This window comes from Nanorana parkeri, unplaced genomic scaffold, assembly GCF_000935625.1.
Source record: "Nanorana parkeri isolate BGI_ZX_2015 unplaced genomic scaffold, ASM93562v1 scaffold1060, whole genome shotgun sequence".
Classification (NCBI taxonomy): Eukaryota; Metazoa; Chordata; class Amphibia; order Anura; family Dicroglossidae; genus Nanorana; species Nanorana parkeri.
The window spans coordinates 490,228-495,513 of NW_017307328.1; positions in this window are offsets into that span (position 1 = coordinate 490,228).

Below are 5,286 nucleotides of genomic sequence, written 5' to 3' on the forward strand. Positions count from 1 at the left end.
AAATAAATCATGAGCGAGCGGCAGGCGGGGAGGAGAGCGGAGCCGCTGTCCTCCTGTCAGTTTCCGGACGACAGCGGCTGTGTGTGTGGCCGAGCGGAAGATCGGTAAGTATCATTGATATTTACCGATCCTCCATGTGCAGCACAAACACTGGAGTGATCGTCTGTTCACTCCAGTGTTCGTAAATAACTGGGGACACATAGTACTATGTGTCCCCAGTTATGAATGAACAGGAGGTGATTTACATCTCAATGGGGAGAAGCACTCAGTACAGAGGCTTTTCCCCATTGAGAGTCTGCTTGATAGTAAATATCTCACTATCAGCAGTTTGTGAATGAGTGGGAAGCCTCTGTACTGAGTGCTTCCCATTCACCGTGTGCTGAGACTGCAGAAAAAGACATGGGGCCCTGGGATTTCTAGTTACGCCCCTGCTTGGGGCCCATCATATTCCAGATTGAATCTCATGCCACAGACTCCCACATCCTCTTGACAACAAGGACCTTTTCCCCACATCCAGTCCCCAACAGCATGGGGACAAGGTGCTTTGCCAGGGAGAGGGAACCCTGCCAAGGCAGACTTACCAATTTGAGGGCACATGGCTTTGAATGGTTTACAGGGGGTGCATGAATTAAAATGCTTACTAGATCTGATGGACTAAAATTTAAGAGGGACCGCAAGTGTTTTTTTGTATGGTCCCCCTTAAAATCCATACCACACCCAAAGTCGGTATGGATTTTAAGCCAATTTTTTGTTTGTTTTGAATGGAGTCTATAGTAATAATTAATGGAATCCGGGTCCATTCATAAACGTCTGGTATAGATTAAATGAATCCTAGTCGCTTTGTGAAGCGGATGGGAAATTTAATTTACTGGCAATTGGAATGTTTTTTGTTTCTTTATAAATGTCAGTTTTGCTGTAGTACATTTTATACATTTGGATGTAGATGGGAAAATACATTTGTGTAACCATGGCAAGTCAGCTTGTAGATAAATTGCTGCAGCTGAAGTTTTCTATGAGTTCATTTGTACACTGTGGAAATCGCTTTCCTGCATTGTTTCCATCTAACAGGCATTGTACAAGTGTGTTGCTGTGATGCTTGTCATACACGGCCACTTGCTGAGGTCAGCCTTTCCTTGGTGTGCTTGCTGCTTTGTACCTATACAGTGCCATTTATTTGCTGTGCAATCATCCAACAGCACACTTTATAAAACACTCCTGGACAAGAGATATCTACAGGTACCAATTTCTCAGCTAAAGCAATTTATCTACAAGCTGAGTTGCTTGTGGTTACACATTTGTGTTTTTCTAACTACATCTATAGGTGAGCACTATCTACTCTGGCTGCTGAAAACACACTGTTGCTTTTAAAGGCACCCCTGTCTTTTTTTCTCATGTTACTGGAACGCACCCGTCATCAAAAATGCATGCAAACACACTGGAACGCACCCGTGAGCCCATTTTAAGCTAAAAAAAAAGCAGCAAAATCGCGGTCAAAATGCACTGCGTTTGCAGATCTGCTCCAGATCTGGCCCGGACATGGTGTGAACATAGCCTTAAGCCACACCTAAAATTGAGTGCAATATTTTGCACAACCTGGCTAGTGATGAGCTGTTCAGTTTAAATTCAAACTGATAGGGGGGACCCCATGTAAAAAAAAAAAAAAGCAGTCACCCCTGGAAAAACACCTTGTCCCCATGCCAATGGGAAAAAGGGCCTCTTCCCCACAAGCCCTGGGGCGTTGGTTCTGGGGGTGCGGGCAGGGGGCTTATTTACATCAGGGTACACCTTTAACCAGTTGACATCTGCGGTGTTAAACCCCCTTCCCATCCAGGCCATTTTTCAGTATTCAGCGCTAGGGGCTCCCAGATGCGCCTCCCCCCTTGTGAATGAGTAAGGGGTACTTGTGCCCCTACTCATTCATTAAAGGGTTAAATCAAATTGTATAATAAAGACCACACTTTTGAAAAAATCCTTTATCTGAAGAAAAAAACAAATAGACAGATTTTTGACAAAACTTTTATGTAAAAAAAAACAAAAATGGATCCACCGACGTAATCCAGGGTCAATTACGACATCCAGCGTTGTGCACGATGACGACGATGCGACAAATTAAAAAATAAATAGAAATACTAGGGAAAAAAAACCACGACCGCCATCCTGTCCACTTGCGACAAACTCCCGCCGCAGAATGGCATTTTGACAGATGCCGGCAACATATAAATAACTGGGCGGAGCTAGTGGTGACAGCTCCGCCCAACTGTTTACAGTTGTACGCCATCTGACAGGTGAGCCATGATTGGGCAAAGTCATCATGACTTTGCCCAATCATGGCTCTTACAGAGTATTGGGCCCTGATTGGGCAAGGTTTTGTACCTGACCTTTGGTCAGGTGCAAGACTTTAGCCAATCAGGGCTCACTGTACGGTGCACATTGCCTTGTGGGACGCTTGGCAGGCGAACAACCCGCCGAACGCCCCGACTGTTCGTGTGTTCGCCAAAAGCATCAACTGTCGATGTTCAAGACAAACTCATGCTCGACTCGAACATCGAGCCCATGCCTAACCCTGGCACCCCATATGTCTTCACCATGCTAAGGTGTCCCTCTTTTTCAAGTTCCAAAGTTGAAAGGAATGAGCCGGTCATATAAGCAAGTGCCTAGGCATTTGGTTGTGTGGTGTATGCCATAGGGGAATTGGCATAAAGTCTGTCTTCAGCAGCAGTCAAGTGACCAAATGCCCAGGTTTCAACAATCAACTGAAAAAAAGTGTTTTTATACGTTTTGTATGTTACGTCAGAAAAATCCTAAAAGGTTTCACCATAAAAAAGAGCTCCTTAGGTGCAATTTGCTTGAAACAAAATCTACTTTTTTGTTCCCTTTTTTTGAGTGGCTTTTTTTGGAAGTGGGGTGTGGTGAATAGGATAGCTTACATTATTTTATGTGCATGTTTAAAGAAAAGTGAATGTGACTTATACCACTTTCACTGGCAGTGAATCAATCACTGTTATTTAAAACACATCTACCAGGAAGACTCATCTATAAGTGAATGTTTGTTGACTGTCCGATTCACAAAAATCAAAACTAAACAAAAAACCTTTATGGCGGTTCCTACCATTGTGTCCTCTGTCCAAAACACCCCATCAGGTCCACTCTGCTGCACATTGACAGCAGGCAGTGGCTATTCCCAATCAGGCTCCGCCCACTGTCAGCATTACTGACACAGTGCATCACTAGTTGTTAAGGAATCTGTCGGCTTTCTTAACTAATAATTTACTGTTGATTCTAAGGCTCCGCTCACACATTAGCGATTTTCCACACGTATTCGTACGTGTGGAAACACCCTAAACATAAAAAAAATACATTCCAATGTATCTGGTTCACACCTGCGTGATGTCAAAAACACGTGTGGCACAAAAAAGTCCAAGCGTGATATTCTTGGCACATTCCGGCTATAGTAGTAGTCGCAAATGTGTGGAATCCGTGCATATGTTAAAATTTGAGTGTCTTTGTACTGCGTGGTTTTCCATGTGGAAAACGCAAGTGCTATGTGTGAATGCACCCTAAACTGCTGCGCAGTAAAGGCTTTTGAAGCATCGCATTTGGACAATTTTGAGTATCATAGTTTTTCACTGTTGCACAGGTGCGCACAATTTTTGACGCTTGACATGTTTGGTATCTATTTACTCGCTGTGAACACATCTTTTATTTTATTATATTGTGTTTGTGTGCACTAAAATTCATTCAATCATTTGTGCAAATATTGTGCAACATAAAAAAACAATTCAGTTGTCATTTATTTTATTCTACAGGGCCTCTGCTTTCAGAAAAGAAATCATTGTTCGGGGTTTAACCTCCCTGGCGGTATTCCCGAGTCTGGCTTGGGGTTAACTTTCAGTACCAGGAGCGATAACCCCGAGCCAGACTCGGGAATGCACAGAAAAGTGTCACTTACCTTGTCCCTGCGAGCCCGCGGCGTCCTCTGCTGTACGCGGCCGGCATCTGAGCTTTAGTTTAGTTTTCGGGCGTCACAGCGGGGGGCGGAGCCGGCGGGAAATTCAAAAGTGAAAAATGACATTTACACAGAATACAATGTAATTTGCTATGATTACACTTATGTATCAAACTATTTCACTTCAATTTTTTCCCTAGAACTTTGTCCAGTGCCCTGCCTGACACTTTTACTGTTCTTTCTGCCTGGAAACTTGTGAACGTCCATGGCATCCAAAAAGCGTCCCTTTAGGTCAAAAGCGGTTTTAGACCAGGTAGAAAACAGCGATAGTAAATTAGAATCACTTGCAGAATTGAGCGATAGAGATTCGTTGGGAAATTCGTCCTCAGACACTGAATGTCACTTTTAGTGTCTGAGGATGGATTTCCCAACGAATCGCTATCACTCAATTCTGCAAGTGATTCTAATTCTTAGTAAATCTTAGGAATAACTCACCTAAATCTGTCCAAACAAGAGTCCAGTAGACATCCCAGGTATGATAAAGTTTGAAACACGAAATTAAAAAATAATATAAGAAATTATAATAAATATTTATAAATCATTCTAATATAATAATAAAAGAAATGGTCCAGTAAATGGGAATTCTGGGGGTGCTGCCTGATCCGTACCACAGTCACTAGAGTACCAAGTTCGCACATCACTGAGCTCGCAGAATCGTCGCTGTTTTAGGTCAAAAGTGGTTTTAGACCAGGTAGAAAACAGCGATAGTAAATTAGAATCACTTGCAGAATTGAGCGATAGCGATTCGTTCGGAAATTCGTTCTCAGACACTGAAAGTGACTTTTAAGCCCTGTTCACATTGATTGATCGCGCATTAATTCCCGCGATATCGCGGCAAATTACCGCGCGATATCGCTCTCCAATGCTTTTCAATGGGGCAAAGGGTCCTACTGTCGCGGGTCGTGTGTCGCTACAGCAGGACCCTTTTTGGAGCGGATTTAGCCGCGATTCAAGCTTGCTCAATGCAAGCATTTGCGCGATATCGCGCAAAATGCAAATCGCGCGATTTGCGAACCGCTCAATGTGAACGGGGCCTCAGTGTCTGAGGACGAATTTTCGAACAAATCGCTATCGCTCAATTCTGCAAGTGATTCTAATTTACTATCGCTGTTTTCTACCTGGTCTAAAACCGCTTTTGACCTAAAACAGCGACGATTCTGCGAGCTCAGTGATGTGCGAACTTGGCACTCTATTGACTGTGGTACGGATCAGGCAGCGCCCCCAGAATTCCAATTTACTGGACCATTTTTTTAAATGTATTATATTATAATTTTTTATAA